The following is an 18,687-nucleotide window of genomic DNA, read 5'->3' on the forward strand; positions in this document are numbered from 1 at the left end:
AGCCCTGTCGGATTTGGCAAGGGCTCCCTTGCGGTCGTTGAGCACGGTGAGCCCTCGCCGGATTTGGCGAGGGCGCTTGTTGTTGCGTTTGGCAAGGCCCTCCTCGTCGGATGGGAGAGCTCACCTCGCGGTCGTCGCATGAGGTGAGCCCTCGTTGAATCTCGGGCACGGGGCTCGCCCGCCATCGCCGGGCGCAAGTTTGCTAACCGGTAAGGTGAGCCTATTGGTCGCCGAGCCAAAGGAAGAAGGAGGGAGAAGGGAAAAAAAAAGAAGAAAAAAAGGAAAAATAAATAAATAATAAATAAAATAAAATATTTCAAAAATAAAATATTATTAAAAAATGGTCGTTGGCCAATTTTGGCTGGATGGATTAATTGGGAATAATTATAAAATATTTAGGATTCAATTGGTCTAAAAAATAAATTTATGATTAAATTGGCACAATTACAATAAGTTCGAACTTTTTAGTAATTTTCCCATTTTGGTATGGCCGTCCAAAAAGAAAGCCTTGGTACGCTTAGCACCGATTCGCCTGTGCCAACTCGGGCGTTGAATTTACTTTCGAAAAGCAAAAGAGAAAATAAAAAAGACTAGGATAAAAACTCTTGAAGTACAACCAAAAGAAAAGGAAATAACTAAATTCGCCATGGACAATGTGAGAGGCGGAAAGAAGCAAAAAAAAAAAAAAAACAACTTCAAGTTGGAGCAACGCCGGCGAGAAAAGAGGTGTTCTATCATCATTCACTGGAATGTCAAAACTTATAAGTGAGAAACTTGAGAGAGAATTTTCTTCTTTCTCCTTTATTTTTGTCATTTTCATTATTTTCATATATTTATATTTTGACTTCTCAAGTATTGAAAATTATTAAGATTGACCCCGTGTGTGTTAGAATCGCGTGTTGAAATTTTGGACTTATGTGTCGAAGCGTGTCGGGAAGAGTTGACCATGTGTCAGATTTCCCGACATTTGTTGACCGCATGTCGGAACACATCGGAGTGTGTCAGACAAGTGTCAGAGTGTCGGACACGACAAGAAGGCTTCCAGAGAGTGTCGGTGCTTCTTAGTGGATAGGAACTCGGTAGTAAACTTGATCATAGGCGTGGCGGCCGCCTAGTCCCTTAAGGCCCAAAGATCTTTGTTGGGCAGGCTTTAAAAGGGGCAGTCCTCGAAAATGCCCGACTCGTATCCCAAATATGACTCGAACTAAGCATTAGCCCGAACGCCACTAAGTACGCATAAACAAACTTGGATCGCAAAGTTTAAGTTAACTATCCACTTCGTCGATAGCCTTTCCCTTGAGCATGTTTACGCCTCTAGCAAAGAGGCTTTCCCCCTGTTTAGTGTTTTTTGAGAGGTCTTTCAGATGATCTATCAATAGATGTTCTTTATATATATAATTTTGTCTTGCCGATTACAACATTATAGATTCACAATCAAAAGAGTCCATGTCTGCTTTTATCATTCTACTTATTTGCCACTAGTAGTGATTGGCTAGTGCTGTACCCTAAAAATACAAGTTAAGCTGTTCACAAGAGAAAAGAAAGGACATTACCATCTCATTTTGAGTAAAATATACAAATAAATATTTTGATCAATGAGATAAGTTGACCAGCAACTTGATAAAATTAATAGAGAAATCATCATCGTGGGAACCTGTCAGCTAGCATACGAACAAAATAACAATAGCGATGAGACCTTAGATAGTGAAAAATCCTAGCGTCGCTGAAGAACTTGACAAGAATTGAATAACATGGGGAAGGAAAACTCTTGTAGCACAAGGAAATAGCCAGGCATGTGATTGTTGCTCGTGCATGTACCTACCCAGCTTTTGGATTCTTCTTCCACTTATTGTAATCCTTGATATTTATATTGTTTCGCCCGATAGCCGCCTGATGAATGCGTATCCAATATGTTCTTTACCTCCTTTTAGAAATCTTCCCAGAAAGAGCAAGTTGTGCCTAGCCGCTCATGCCCCGGTCGTTACACTCACCCAGGACAATGAAGTGTACCGTCCACATTTCAACAGAAATATTTTCGGACTATATTGGCAAGCTAGAAAAGTTTCCAACTAAATTGGCATCCGTGCCATAGTTCTATAATTGATTGAGAAAATTTTCCCTCAAATTGCCATCTCTTGTTCCAATCTTTTAATAAGAGAAAAATCCCACAAACTATATTGAACTTTCTTCCATAATACATAACTTCACCAAATGTCACGAGAGACTTTTAATGGTCATTATGGACAGAGTTGGGATTCGATATATTTCTAAGTTGCTATTTAGGCTATTGGCAAGATGAAAAAAGAGTTTGGCTTATTGGTGTCGCATAGCCAAAAAGTTAAAAAATTTGTGGATTTTCTACTTTTCTAAATAGTAATCAATAAGAAATTGAGGAATTTCTCTATTGAAATAATTAAATATTAAATCACGCATTTTTCTAATAGTTTAAGCTTTTTAAATAGTCAATTGTGGTCCTACAAAATTTGAAATGGTATTAGAGCTAGATGTTCTTAATTCAAATCTTTCTAGATCCCATTTGTATCCTCAATTAAATATGTCCACGTTTAGTACTGTACAAAAAAAATAGAATCAGACTAATTGCGATGGTGAGTGTTGAAATAAAATCATGCATTTTTCTAACAGTTTAAATTTTTAAAACAGTTGGCAGTGATTTTACAAATTCTCATTTGATACCAGAGTTGAATGTCTACAGTTTAAATCTTTCCAGGCTCTATTTGTCTTCCCAATTAAATATGTCCACACTTAATATTGAGAGTGCTAGTATGAACACCTAGAGGGGGGTTAATAGGTGTTTAAAATAAACATTGGCAAATATATGCGGAATAAAATGAACTTCGAGTAAAACAAAGGAGTTAATGAAGAAAATAAGAACACAAGATTTATAGTGGTTCGGTTTAATCCAAGCCTACGTCCACTCTCCCACGCTAACAGCCTTCTTAGCTGGATTCCACTATGCAATCAACAAGAGATTACAACTTCGAGTGCAAACACTTAGTAGATCACACTATCTCACTAAGTCACTATTTTGGTATTTTTCTCACTATTACAAATGTTTAAGCTCACAAGAGACAAATGTATGATCGAAGGTCGCTCAGACTTTGGAATTATAAATTTTACGCTCTATCTCTTACTTGCTCATCGGTCCTTCATCTCCTTAAATACTTCTCCACTTCCAAACTAGCTGTTGGACAGTATCTCAGAGAATCGTCTTCCAATATACCCATTGGACAGCTCTGTATCTAGAAAATTGGGAAACCGTTGAGTGACAAAGGTAAAATCACAAATTGATTCCGATCGCTCATACAAATAAAATCTTGGTTTTCATAAGTAAAGTTTCTTCGTATAGAAAGTTCTTGTCTTCAAGATCCAATCGTCAATCAAATAGATTGAGTCAATCAAATCAATATTGATGTGATAATCCAAACCAGATCATTAGCCGTTGTATCTTCGGGGCTTGAGTTACGTTCTGTCGAATCTGGATGTAAAGTTTGAGAGCAATAGACTTTACAATCTGAGTCTAAATGCGATAGACTTTACAATCTAAGTCTGAACATATTCTGCTTCAGCATAGAGTTTGTTTCTGGTTCAGCTTCAGAGTCTGTCTTCTGGTTCTTCCAAGAATAGACTTTGATAATATCTTTTACACATTTTATTATCTGCATAATCTATTACTCAACCATCAAACATATTAGTAGCATTTGATTTATTTTGTCATCTTCAAAACATCATAAGGGATTTCCCTAACAAATATTAGGCAAAAAAAGACCACGCCAATCATAATGGCAACATGCCGGCGTATCAAGAAATTAGTTTTTAATTTTTTCTATTAAAATGAACAACATGTTGAAATATTGTATGATACCTAATGATTACTCTACAAATTTAAGCTCTTGAATTAAGACGTAATTCAATATTTAAATATCTTAACACATTTTTAGAAAAACTTAGAGATCATAACTATTTCCTTTACTTTTTTCTTCGCTCTACTTGAAAATAGAATCAAATCGCCATAGTAACCAATCCGGCTTGAGGTTCTTACGATTACCAGTTCAATTCCTAAAAAAGTAAAACCGGTATTATGGGATTGGGTTTCTAGTTCCTAAGTAAGAACCAAATTGGAAATCAATGAACCATAGTTATGTGTTTTGAATTATTTATTTTATTTTGCATGTCAATCCTTTATTAATCATTATTGTTGACAAATAGGACTCTCTCGTTATTATGTTCACTTTCATTTTACTTGACAAAAAATGAAAAGAAAGAGAAGAAATTGGATGATTCCCGATAATTTTGGAATCAATTGACAAGGTATTTTTAGATTCAAGCATAGGTTTCAAATTTCAAAAATTAGAAAATCGATTTCGATAACACAAGTTTCAAATTCCATGTAAAATCTAGATTGATTTTAAGACCGTCCACCCTTTCGATGATGGCATTAGAGCACATTTCAATAAAATTTTGTTGACCAAGTATGTATTTATATCGTTTTAGAAGTCAATTTTGGTATGGGAAAATTACCACAAAAAGTCATAAATCTATTACAATTGTGTCAATTTAGTTATAAATTTATTTTGTTGACCAATCGAGTCCTAAATCTTTACAATTATTCCCGATCAGTCCATCCGATCAAAATTGGCCGGCCGATACCGATGTGACAGCCGGTTGGTGCTAGTGACCTTTTTTTCTAATAATATTTTATTAATTTTTTTAATCTTTTTTCCTCTTTTTTTTTTTTTTCTTCTCCATCTCCCTCATTCCTCCTCTTCTCTCCTCCTTCCTTCTGCCTTTGGCTCCAATGACCAGCTAGAGGGAAGGGCTGGCTGCTCACTGGACTGAGGCTGCCGAGCTAGCTCGCCTCGCCGTTACTGGGTGAGGACTAGCTCACCCAATCCCTAGCAAGGCGAGCCCCACCGTCGCTAGGTCTGGTGAGGTGATCCGATAGGCTCGGCTCGCTAGTTGACATGGTCGTGCCCAGCAACGGCTGGGCGAGCCCTTGCCAGATCTGGCGAGGGCTCCCCTTGCGGTCATCGAGCGAGGCGAGCCCTTGCCGATTTGACAAGGAGGGCCTTGCCGGACGTGATGATAAGCGCCCGGTCGGATCTAGTGAGGGCTTGCCTCGCGGTCATCGCGTGAGGCAAGCCCTCATTAAATTCGGCAGGGGCTTGCCCCGCCGTCATTGAGCGCAAGCTTGCTGATTGGTGAGGAGAGCCCGTTGGTCGCCAGAGCCAAAGGAAGAAGGAGGAAGAAGGGAGGAAGAAGGAAGAGAGAGAAGAGAAAAATAAAGAAGAGAAAAAGGAAAAAAAATAAAATAAAATATTATTAAAAAAATGATCGTTGGTGTAGGCCAATCAACTTTGGCTGGATGAACCGATTGAGAATAATTATAAAATGTTTAAGACTCAATTGGTCTAAAAAATAAATATATGACTAAATTGATATGAGTATGATATGTTCAGAACTTTTTTAATAATTTTCCCATTTTGTTATGGCCGTCGAAAATGAAAGCCTTGGTACAGTCAACACTGCGATTTGCCCGTGCCCACTCCAGGCGTTGAATTTAATATCGAAAAGCAAAAGAGAAAAGAAAAAAGACTATAGAAAAGAATATGACGATAAGGTTTCGATGATTTCTTCTTTCGCCTGTCGCCATCTTCCTTTTTGGACTAATGGAGGGAACATAAAAGGACCTGAGATTCCTTACCAAAAAAATAAATAAAAGGACCTGAGAAACGACGAGGAGGATCAGTAGTTGCTCTAGAACCAGTGACAAAGCTGGAGCCGGAGGTGAATAAGAAGAGGAGATAAAGCACGTCTAGCTCGCCATCATCGAAGGGAGACGATGGCTTCAGACCCTTCCTCGACCATGCTTCAACCCGCTCGACATGAAGAAGACGGAGAAGGAGGAGGAGGAGGAGGAGATGGCTCCATCACGAGGAGGCTCAAACGGTGGCAAAGGGTGCTGGACTTGCAAGAAGGCAAGAGGCAAGTGCTGTTCTCGATGCCCATGATCCTGAGCAACCTCTCCTACTACGGCATCCCCTTGGCCTCTGTCATGTTCGCCGGCCACCTCAGTAAGCCTGAGCTCGCCGGTGCCACCCTTGCCAACTCCTGGGCCACTGTCACCGGCTTCGCCTTCATGGTAAACCGTCCACTTCGGCAACTTTGCTTTCGCTCTGTTCTCTTTAAATATAATATACATATAAAGTATCTGACTTTAGTTACTTTTTCCTAGTATAAGAAAAGAAAGGATATTCAACTTTGATGTACATAACACATGGCCTTAAAATATTAGGAAACGGGAAAATAAAACAGAGAAAAAAGGAATATGCATAAGATTCAGGATACACAGGTTATTATTACATTTCGTTGGAGTCCCATTTTGCTTCTATAGCTTCGCGCCCTCTCATAATCACCATTTGAGTCCTGTGGATAGGAACTCGGTAGTAAACTTGACCATAGGCGTGGCGGCCGCGTAGTCCCTTAAGGCCCAAAGATCTTTGTCGGGCAGACTTTAAAAGGGGCAGTCCTCGAAAACGCTTGAGCCCGACTCATATCCCGATATGACTCAATCTTAGCATTAGCCCGAACGCCACTAAGTACGCATCAGCAAACTTGGATCGCAAAGTTTAAGTTACTATCAACTTAGTCGATAGCCTTTCACTTGAGCATGTTTACGCCTCTTGGCAAAGAGGCTTTCCCCCCGTTTGGTGTTTTTTGAGAGGTCCTTCAGACAATCTATCGATAGATGTTCTTTATATGTATAATTTTGTCTTGCCGGTTACAACATTATAGATTCATAGCATGGATCCATGCAATCAAAAGAGTCCATGTCTGCTTTTATCATTCTACTTACTTGCCACTAGTAGTGATTGGCTAGTGCTGTACCCTAAAAATACAAGTTAAGCTGTTCACAAGAGAAAAGGAAGGACATTACCATCTCATTTTGAGTAAAAATATACGAATAAATATTTTGATCAATGACATAAGGTGACCAGCAACTTGATAAAATTAATAGAGAGATCATCATCGTGGGAACCTGTCAGCTAGCATACGAACAAAATAACAATAGCGATGAGACCTTAGATAGTGAAAAAATCCTAGCCAGGCATGTGATTGTTGCTCGTGCATGTACCTAGCCAGCTTTTGGTTTCTTCTTCCACTTATTGTAATCCTCGATATTTATATTGTTTCGCCCGACGGCCGCCTGATGAATGCGTATCCAATCTGTTCTTTACCTCCTTTTAGAAATCTTCCCAGAAAGAGCTAGCCGCTCATGCCCCGGTCGTTGCACTCACCCGGGACAATGAAGTGTACCGTCCACATTTCAACAGAAATATTTTTGTAACAGATGTTAGTGTCATTACTAATGTTTTTATGAATTTTTTTCCACATAAACATTGCAGTAGGGGCCCCATCTTGGACTTTAGATTCCTCCGACGAAGGGTAACTGTTAGGTAGTATACTTTTTCCTTTGCTCGCAAAGCTGCGAGTTCAACTTCTCATCGGGTAAATTGTGGAGACTCGACATGTGACAGTAATCACAAACCAAAGATCAATCCAGCTTGACATTCTAAACTCGGATAGTATGATATCAGCATGGTAAAGTAGACTTCATAGATCAATAACTGCAGATAAGAAATAATAGAGGGCTGCATAGACTGTGCAATGACATGGAAGTTTTATAACTAACTCGTCGATGGACATGACGAAGAGTCAATCTGAGTTTTACTATGAAGTGACTACTCTACATGCATGATGGCACATTTCATGCAAATTGTTTATACTTAGTTTTTTTTCACTCTCTTTCTTCTTAGACTGGCTCGAGTGGAGCACTTGAAACACTATGCGGACAAGGATTAGGTGCGAAGTTATATCGAACATTGGGAATTCATCTGCAAGCTTCCTGCATTGTTTCATTGTTCTTCTCCACCCTAATCTCCATATTTTGGTTCTACACCGAGCCTGTATTGATCCTGCTTCATCAAGATTCGCAAATTGCGAAAACGGCAGCTCTACATGAAATTCCTGATCCCGGGAATTTTCGCGTATGGGATTTTGCAGAATATCCTGAGGTTCTTGCAGAAGCAAAGTATTGTATTCCCACTGGTGATGTTGTCGGTTGTTCCGTTTGTTATTCACATAGGCATTGCGTATGCCTTGGTCCACGGGACAGTGCTTGGTTTTGTGAGGGAGCTCCTTTGGCGGCTTCAATTTCTTTGTGGCTTCTTGCGTTGGCCATTTACGTGACTTGTTCAAAGCGTTGCAAGAATTCATGGGAAGGAATTTCCTTCGAGTCATTCAGTTATATCTTCACTAATTGGAGATTGGCATTGCCTTCGGCTGCAATGGTTTGGTACGTGAGCTTCAAGAATTCTTATCTGTCATTTATCTTGTTGAACTCATCATCGATGCTTAACACTTCTAGCGACTTATCTGCCTATAATTATTTGATAAACTAGCAGAATTCTAAGCATGACTCTTCTCTCTCAAAGAACTTTTGATGCTTCATGTCACATTGAGATCTAATTTTCACGTTCATATGTTGCTGAAGGAGCATGTGGGAATGAATAGTTTGACCATTCATTTCATCGTCCTAATGTGTCCTAAACATATTTGACAAGTTGATAATCTTCTGATGAAAATGTTTAATATGCATATTAATTTTCTTACCCGGTCTACTGTCCTCATCAGCTTGGAATATTGGGCCTTCGAGATTCTGGTTTTCCTAGCAGGACTAATGAAGAACTCTGAAACAACTACTTCCTTGATTGCAATGTGGTAGGTATCTCTGCCACCTATCTTGTAATGCTTCTGCATTTCCTGTTGCAGAGGGATAAAACTATCATTCTCAGTTCTCATGTCCGTCCTTTGCTTTGAAATTTGTAGTGTGAACATGGAAACTATTGCTTACATGATTACATTGTTGGTTAATATGGCTTCGAAATGGGTTGAACAATGAAATTGGATCGAGTAAAACAACTCGGACTTTGAGGCGTGATATCACTTTCTTTAAGGATTTATTTGCCCCACAACGTTGCTAATGATCATTGGCAAAAATCCTCCAGGATACAACAAAGTCTCGGATGAGAATATTAAATAGCAATTTTAGTATTTCTCCAGTATCTCTCTAAGAAACAATTGAACAATTGGCTGTAGTTTTTCAGAAAGTTCTTTCCGAAAATGACAAGTATATATATAAAACAGTCTTGCAACTCTTCGTGAAAATTGCGAACAAACACGTCTTTAGAAAATTGTTCGGATAAACAAATGCAACTCTTCGGAAGAAGTCGAAAAACGAACAATTGCAATCCTTCGGGAAAGTTAAAAACCGAATAGGTAATTTTCCAAAGGTTGTCTTGAAAAGACACAAACAAAATTCGGAATAATTTTTTTTTAATAATAATTTTTTTAATAGAATTTCGAATTTTCATTTATATTTCATTTCCGCAATTCTCAAATTAAAAGGCAACCTTTGAACCAAAAAAATAAAAAATAAAAAATAAAAAGCAAGGGATTAATCGCGCACCAAGACGCGGGTATGGTGGGGTCCACCCCCACCTAATCACTCCTTTAACTATAAAAGGAAATCCCACATATTTAAACTGACCCACTTGCTCCCACCTTTTCTATGTGGGACAAAGTAAAAGTCCCCCATTTTGTTTTAACAAACAAAATTCCAACATACATCTGGACTCAGTGCTGCGGCAAGGTTTGTAAGCACACTTGTTGCCTTTGTTATCATCTTACTTCCTCTGATGGCTTGGTGTTTTGAGTTTCATTTTTATTAATTTGCTAAAAGAGGAAGGGTCGTGCAGCACAAGGGTGTCCAATGAATTGGGAGCCGGCAACATTGACCGAGCAAAGAACGCAATGGTCGTGTCGCTTAAGCTCTCTGTCTTGCTAGCAGTAGCATTTGTACTGGCTTTAGCCTTTGGACACAATGTTTGGGCGGGCCTGTTCAGCGACAGCACCTCCATCATAGCAGAATTCGGCTCGATGACGCCCCTACTTGTCATCTCCATCACGATTGATTCTGTCCAAGGGGTCTTATCAGGTACAATTGTTGCAGAATGTGAACGAAGGGCCTACCCCAAGCTCATTCCAACTTGCTTCCTATCCTCTTCTGGTCACTGACTGACGAGAGCCAACTTTTTGTCGAGTCAGGTGTGGCTCGGGGATGTGGGTGGCAACATTTGGCCGTGTACGTCAACTTCGTGACGTTCTACTGCATCGGGGTTCTGATCGCAGTACTTCTCGGGTTCAAGTCGAATCTACATGTCAAGGTGAAAGCAACCTTTGGATGAGCACTCCTCTGAATAGTGAATGGTCCTGCTTTGAAACTTCAGATTCATCAACTCAACTTTGGGGATAAGTATACTGATGGTGCCATAAGTTGTGTACGGCGCTCACTTTAGTGCCAAAAGTTTTCGTCGGATCACTTTAGTGCCAAATCGGAGGAAAACGCTCACTTTGGTGCCACCGGCGAAAGATTCCGGCCACCAGCGAAAGATTCTGGCCAAAATAATTACGTGGTTTTTTTTTTTTTTTTAAATCGACAAGGCCTTAAACGACGTCATTTTGCCGTCCTACATGGATGGCCTCACAAAAACGACGCCGTTTAACTCATTGGGGAAGAAATTAGGATTTCAACGGGGTTGAAGCCGTGGCTATCGTCGGGGTTGGGGTCGGAGTCGTGGTCGCCGCGGCCGTCAAGTGGCCATCATCGAGGTTGGGGTCGGGGTCGAAGCTACGGCCGTCGAGTGGCCATCGTCGGGGTTGGGGTCGGGGTTTGAGCCGCGGCCGTCGAGTGGCCATCGTCGCGGTCGGGGTCGAGGTCGACGTCGGAGCTACGGCTGCCGAGTGGCCATCGTCGGGGTCGGGGTCGGGGTCGAGGTCGGAGCCGCTGCCGTTGAGTGGCCATCGTCGGGGTTGGGTCGAGGTCGGGGTCGAAGCCGTGGCCGCCGAGTGCAAGGACCGTCGAGGACGGCAACGGCCAGAGATTAGGGTTTTGAATTGGGAGAGACACCAAACGGCGTCGTTTTGGTGTTTGGATGCTGACTCAACTCTCCGACGAGCCACGTCGGCGTAAAAAATTAATAAAAAAATGTCACGTCGGATTTCTGGCCAACCGGATCGGAGTTGGCACTAAAGTGAGCGTTTTTCAAATTTTTTGGCACTTAAGTGATCCGACGGAAACTTTTGGCACCAAAGTGAGCGCCGTACACAACTTATGGCACCATTAGTGTACTTATCCCCTCAACTTTGTGCTCTGTTTCTTGCGCAGGGTTTGTGGATAGGCCTAATCTGCGGTCTCTCCTCGCAAACTGTCACTCTCCTGGCGATCACCCTCCGGACAAAGTGGACCGGAATGGATCTCTCGGTCGACATGGATAAGGAAGATCCTTGTATCCCATAGTCAAACAGATGTAAACTAGCAAATTTCCAAAACTCATTTATCTTCTTCCCTTGCATGATTAGAGCATCGAGGCCTAGCAAACGACATGTATGTTAAAAGCAGAGAAACCATTCGAAATCCATGCCCCATGGCTATGGATATGGGCATCTGGTATGCACAATATGTTTGTCAAGTTGACAGATTATAATATATTAGTGATAATAGCATGTCAAAGAAAAATAAAAAGACAGAATGAGGTATTAGTGAGTATCCTACGAGATTTATACACAAAGTCATTGAGCTCTCTAGTTTACTCTTTTGATGAGGGTGAGTAATCATCGCCAAGACTAGATTATTTAGGAAAGGGTACAACTTATTATGATGTATTAATAGGAGATACAAACTAATATATCTCTATTACCAAAAAAAAAAAAAAACTAACGTATCTCTAACTTTATTCTTAAATGATCAGTATTTAATATCTTGTATGGTCACTTAGAGTATTTTCTTCAAGATCTTCGACTCATGCAAAATGGGTCGGTGTCGTTACTTAAAGACCAACTTCAAACAATGATTGCTTGGGAACTATTTTTATTTTATTTTCCTTTTCAACGCGGGGTTTCTTCATGATCATGTCTGACATTCATGTCATCCGGTTGGTTGGGCAACAAAGAGACAAGTGTCGATTTCATTTTACTTTGGTACCATGTAAATGCGGCCCACATAGCTAGTCGAAGATGGAAATGAACTCTTGACAATTTCCGCGAACGGGCCAGGCATTGGCTAACCCAAACCCAGCCCGATTGAGCTGGGGGAATATGTGTATGGAAAATGGAACGGGCTTTTTGGGCTATGGCCGAGGGAAGATGGGCCGGGCTTCATGACTTGATTTCTCTTTCCAAGAATTGTCCTAAGATAATGGTAAGGACGGTTGAATCTCACAAAACCAAACTTATATCCACGCTCCATTTATTTTTTGAAAAATTATTGATTAGGAAAAGATTTTCTTAATTCTAATTATTAGTATCTAGCTGAAAATATTCTCAAGCGATGGTAACAATTAAAGTTAGAAAAATATTTTTCGAATTGTTGATCCCCTGTGAAATCAATAGAGCTTTAGATCAATTCTATATCGTTTCCATCGCAAAATTTCTGAGTCGCATGTGAAAAATGGATGGACTTTATCGTCGGCCATTGGCTTTTTAGTGCATTCTGGAAGCGCGGGAGCTCTTTCCAATTCCCATTTTTATTAATTACGCACCTTTCTAAGTTGATTCACAAAGACCATGCGTTTACTACCCCCACACACTTCTTGCGCATGTGTGTGATACTTTTGTCCTTTTCATCTGCATACCACAAAATGTGCAACAAATAATCATGTCCATGTGATTTAAACTTATTTGAAATCAAATCACCACACTCTCGATATAATAAATTACGATATTACGGGAATTACCACTGAGGACATTCTCAAGTAATGAAGTGCGGAAGGATTCATGTTGTGAGTTTTAAGAGATTTTAAACCGTCTAAATTGGCTTATATTTGTGTTAATTTAACAATAGGAGAACTTCTCGAAGTAGAATCTTTCTCAAGCTGGTAAATTGCTTCTAGCCACAATCCTCAAAACGAATGATGTACCTCCGAAGTAGTAACATCTCTTAAGACAAAGTAATCCACCTTTAAAGTGGTAACTTCTAGTGTAATTTGTAAACCAAGTGATTGTCAATTCTTGACAATCATGTTTATACTCACTTTTAGCCCATTGCTACCAAAACTTAATCATAACAACATAACTTATCACGTCATAAACACAAAATGACGCTTGGTAATAATATTTTGTGTTCGTAAAATAAGTTTCGATTTTTAGATTAGAATAATTAAATATAATATCATACATTCATCTAACAGTTTAAGTTTTTAGAATAGTTGGTAGGGGGTGTGCAACCGGACCGGGTTTACCCGGTTTCCGGTCCGGCTCACCTGGAAAATAGGGTCGGGAATTGGTTCCGGTTAAAACTGGTCCGGGAACCGGTTCCGAGGGATTACCCACCTAGGAATTGGATCGACCGGACTGGTTTGGGAACCGGTTTTTAAGGCAACCCTAAATCAAAAACCCTAATTTATTTCTATCTTCTTTACCTCTCACACTCACACGGTCATGGCTCACACCCACAAACTTGCTTTTCCTTCGTGGCACCCCACCCCATCGCCAGATCCGTCAGTGGGAGAACGCCACCACCGGAGCCGTTGCCGGGTTCGCCACTGTCGTCGCCGCGCACCCCCTCGACGTCGTCCACACCTGATTCCAAGGTCTCTCTCTCGGGTGCTTCCGGCTTGTGTCAAGTTTTTGGAGTTTGCTTTGGGCTGATACGGATGATCCATCAGTGGGAGAATGCCACTGCCGGAGCCGTCACCGGGTACGCCACCGTCACCGCTGCGCACCCCCTCGACGTCGTCCGCAAACTCCGCACCCGGTCTCTCTCTCTCTCTCTCTCTCTCTCTCTCTCTCTCTCTCTCTCTCTCTCTCTCTCTCTCTCTCTCTCTCTCTCTCTCTCTCTCTCTCTCTCTCTCTCTCTCTAGTGCTTCCGGCTTGTGTCAAGTTTTTGGAGTTTGCTTTGGGCTGATACGGATGATCTATCAAATGGGAGAACGCCACCGCCGAAGCCGTCGCTGGGTTCGCCACCGTCGCCGCCCCGCACCCATTTCTAATGCAAGTTCCTGCTCATGGGTTTACTGCATGTGTTCTGATTGTTCATGAAAATGCTGGTCGAAGTCAATGTCATGCTTATGTGATATGTGTGTATGCATGTTTGTGCTGGTCACTACATCCATATTCTTTTGGAGCTGGGAGTCTTGGATGCATTTGAGCTTTTCAGTGAATTCTTAAAAGTGCTGAAGGCAGAAACATGATCTGATAGAAGTGCTTTTTTTATGGGGGTGTCTCCCTACATAGGGTGTGTAGCGATAAGCAAATTCCAGCCTGGAGTAGTTTGAAGTTATAAAGCTCGTGTTTCTTCCTAATCATTTTTACTGGTTCCACTGGTAACGAAGTTAAGATAAAACCAGAGATGCTTTTATGATGTTCTTTTTTCTCAATCTATCATGTCACTCCTTGTGCCATTTCCTGGACAATTGCTTATCTTTAGGCAAGTGTTGGATAATTTATGTCAGCATTGGCTTAGAGCGGCCAGAGAATCCTAATTCATTGGTTCCCAGAACAGAATGGAGGAGAAATTAAAAAGAAATCTTTCACTATGGTCTTTTTTGAGTATTATAAAAGAGTGTTTGATGGTTTGCATCAGATTTTTGGAGAAGTGAATACTTTCTTAGAATAAGAGGTCTTCTCGCGGATGTTGTTATCACATATTCGATCTTGATATTTCAGCTACTCCTTGTGGAGTCTGTCCTTTATGTGTTTTCTGCAATTTGTTGACACCTAAAATTTGGCGACCTGATTAGTCATTTATTGCATTAAAAATTAGGGTTAATTTTATCCCTGAAAATAATTAATTGCATAGCATATAGATTTAGGTGCATTTGCATTTTTTGCATTTGTTTATTGGACCGGTGGCGGATGAGTTCGAATTGGTGGTTCTGAGCTTTAAATTAATAGGCTGGACTAAGCCCACAAAGAAAGCAAATCGGTCCAAGCCCGTATCCTTGGAGATATTTTACGGATTTATCTTTATGAGATTTTAATTCAAAAGCACATATTATGTTTGGAAAAAAACAAATATTGCGTTTCAAAAAAAAAATCTTCGTGGATATGAATTTAGAAAATTTAAAAACCCTAATCCGTGCCCTATAAATAAGTAAACATACGTAGGGTTTAGGGGGCAACACAATCAATTCATACCGCCACAATTCGGAAAGGAGAGACATATACGTGAGAGAGAAAAGAGAGGGACTTCTCTCGGCCGAACGAAGGAGCCCGTTCATTCACGGAAAAGGGGAGAAGTGGGGGTCTTCAAGCGTGAAGCTCGGTGCTTACAATATCGACACCCGCGACTGCCGATTCATGGTTGACCACCACCTACCGCTACCCCAACTACCGTCGCCGCTGCTGCCCACGTGCCACGAGCCCTATACTCTAAGTTCCAGCAATTCCATCGAGGTCTTCGGCCAGCTTTTCAAACGATCTTGCCACGGTCCAACAAAATCCAGTCCACGGGGCCAAAGTCGGGGTCGCCAACGTCGGTGGAGTCCCCGCGACAATTCCGTAGTGGTTCGGTGCCCGATGCCGTGACGTTGCCGTTGCTCTTTCATGACTAATTTGCTGTCCTCGACGAGCGGCCACGGAACCGTCGAGCACCCGCTGATTCTTGCACCACTATTGAGCTCGTCCCTAGATCAAGCCGGACGAATGAGTTTTTGTTTTGTTTTGTAGGTAATTGGTCAGCCCCTTGCTGTGCCGAATTCGCTGACCCGTTTGGCGAGCCTAAAGTTCACGATCACCGCTCGTTTGGCAAGCCTAAAGTTCACGATCACCACTCCCGACACCGTGACCTGCCTGATGATGCTGCAACTTCGACGGCCGCGCGCCTCAGCTCTTCAACGCCGCGGGTAGTCCTGTTGGAGAAATCTTTCCGGAATATTTGAAGCTGACAAAACGTTTCTATCAGTCTAGTCTGGATACTTGCAGACCGTCAGTTTAAAGTCTGAAGACTTTATGATCACAAGACTCAAGGCTTAAGACTCAAGACTCAAGGCTCAAGACTCAAGACTATTCTCACTGACAGTCTTTCTAATCTAGTGACGAAGGAAATCCAGAGCCGAGGTATATGGTTAAGGATTCGATCCTATCCTCTGGAGAAGATTCCTTGGTTGGATAAATATAACGGATTCTTTTATTCGTATCGAGATCGATTGAAGATCCGATGGTCGACTAAATATTCTTGAATGTTCTATTCTTGGAAACCAAGATCCTGATTGTATGGGCGAACATGATTGATGGGCTATCGTCAGGTTCTTTTAATAGCTCGAATGATCTTCTTGATTGATTCCGTCCAACGGGTAGATTGGAGGAATTCCTTTGGTAAGTGCCAACGGTTATGATGGCATAAAGGAGTATAAAATGAAGACGTTCTAGTTGTTTTCGAAACGTGATCGATAGAGAAATTCCAAAAGTCTGAAGCACCTTGATTATTAGTCGATACATTTTGAGCAATATTGTATACACAGAGAGTGTTTATACTTGGTGATACCTTGAGCGAGTGTGGTAGATCATCTACACCTAGAAATCAAGGAAGATCAACACTGTAACATCTCTTTGTTCATAGTGGAATCCAACCAATAGGCTGTCAGTGCAGAAGAGTGGACGTAGGCTTGAATCAAGCCGAACCACTATAAACCGCGTGTTCAATTCTCTCTTTCCCTTACTCAGTCTACGATTGATTATTAATTGTTGCAAATCCTTCAACTGTCTAAGTATTGTGCAATCATCAAGAAAAATCTTTTATACCTATTCACCCCCCCTCTAGGTACTCGCACTAGCAATATCAAGTCCAACAATCCGCAGCTGCTCCATCCCCACCTCCCGTTATTGCACCGAAGTTGCTGTCCAGACGCGCCACAAGCCTGACATTCTAAGTCCCAGCAATTTCAAGCGCGGTCTCTGTCCAGCGAATAATCCTAAGCAAAGTCCAATTACTCTCGACGAGACCAAGACTTCGTGGCGAATTTCATCCAAATCCACGGGGCTTTGCCGTTGGGCCACCTAATGGTTAGTTGAGCCGGCACCAATCTGAAGTGTCTTCCTTCACTTTTGCAGGTTCTCTTACCGAGAGCACCCACGCTGAATTTCATCAGTCAAAGAAAGATGATTCCACTTATTGCACAAAGAAAATTCGTTTACTTTGACTGCCCAAAGATGTCAGTGCGTATCTGGCGAAGTTGGAAGTCCAAGTTCAGTTGTGAGAACAAAAAAAAAAATTAACCCACACTAGGAGACGTTCATTGATCTTTCAGACTACTTGTTTCGCCTCATCTATGAGCCATCAACTGCTATCCCGAGCCACGAGTCCCTACGTGATCTCGCCAGTCGTCAATGAATTATCACCGTTGAAGCCTCCTTTGAACGGATTCCATTCGATTCAAATTTGGTAATATTATTTGCGAAATTAGGTAATTATCTTATCTAAATTTGATTTGGATATTTTATTGCCAAATACATGCTTTTCAATATCTTAGGTGCATATTTGAATGATAAGCGCATTTCCAATTAGGATTTATTGCCTAATCCGCAACCGCATGAATTTTTATTCTATCTATAAGACTTTAGATGGAATAATTATTCACGCGGGAATAAAATTGATATCTTGATCTTTAAGGCTTAAGATCAATTTATCGATTTTATTCGCGAAATAATCAAGTTTGAATTTCAATTTGGATGGTGGATAGTATTTTTGATTTCTATGGATGGCTTGATGTTTATCTTTTAATTGTTCTATTTATCCCGAAAATAATAAAAAAATTGCATTTGCATTCCATGTAGATTAGGATTGATTGCATGATAGGTTAGTTAGTCATTTTTTTTAAGTGCATGTTTAGATGATATCTTAGGTTAGAGATTGCTAGGTTAAGATAATGTCTTAGTTTAAATTAGGATTTAGTCTGACCTGATCCTTCATATAAGCTGAATAAAATCTTAATAAATAATTTTTGCATTTTTCTTAATTTCAAATCTCATGTAAAATACAAAAAATCATTTTTTTTAGAATAAATTCATCTCATGCTTCAGGATAGGCCGCATGCTTATTTATGTCATATAGTTTAGGTCATGTTGCCATGTCATATCATTTCATGTTAGATTAGTAGCATGCATTGCATGATTCTCATTGAATAAGTGAAAACAAAAAAGAAATTGCGTGTTAATTAGAAACCATATCTAGGGTTGTTGATGTGGATTTTAATTTAACATTGCAGATGTTTTCGTTGCTTTGAGGTAAGTTTTTGCAATTTATTTATTTATTGTTTATCTGGGTGTTAAATTGGTGGTTTGCGCACCCGCATGATTACCTCACATGTTAGGAAAATAAATTTAAAATCAATTTAAACTGCTTGCCAAACATTTTTCAAATATAAAAAGAAAGGTACCGAAAGGGCATTAGAAGAATCTAGTGTAATCAAGTCCCCATACCCATAGTCTCTGGTTCGTAGGAGTAATGTAAAACTCTCATTACTTTACTTGGGTTTCTAATCGATCCACCAAAAATAGATTAGTGGCGACTCCTAATTGAAAATCAATTGCATGTTAAAAAACTTGAACCTA

General features: G+C 40.6%; 1 pseudogene; it reads left to right on the top strand.

The window, feature by feature from the left end:
• The first annotated feature begins 5,832 nt into the window (after nt 1-5,832).
• On the top strand, nt 5,833-11,672 carry LOC120294595 (annotated as a pseudogene).
• Nucleotides 11,673-18,687: the final 7,015 nt, after the last annotated feature.

Source organism: Eucalyptus grandis, chromosome 6, assembly GCF_016545825.1.
Source record: "Eucalyptus grandis isolate ANBG69807.140 chromosome 6, ASM1654582v1, whole genome shotgun sequence".
Taxonomy (NCBI): domain Eukaryota; kingdom Viridiplantae; phylum Streptophyta; class Magnoliopsida; order Myrtales; family Myrtaceae; genus Eucalyptus; species Eucalyptus grandis.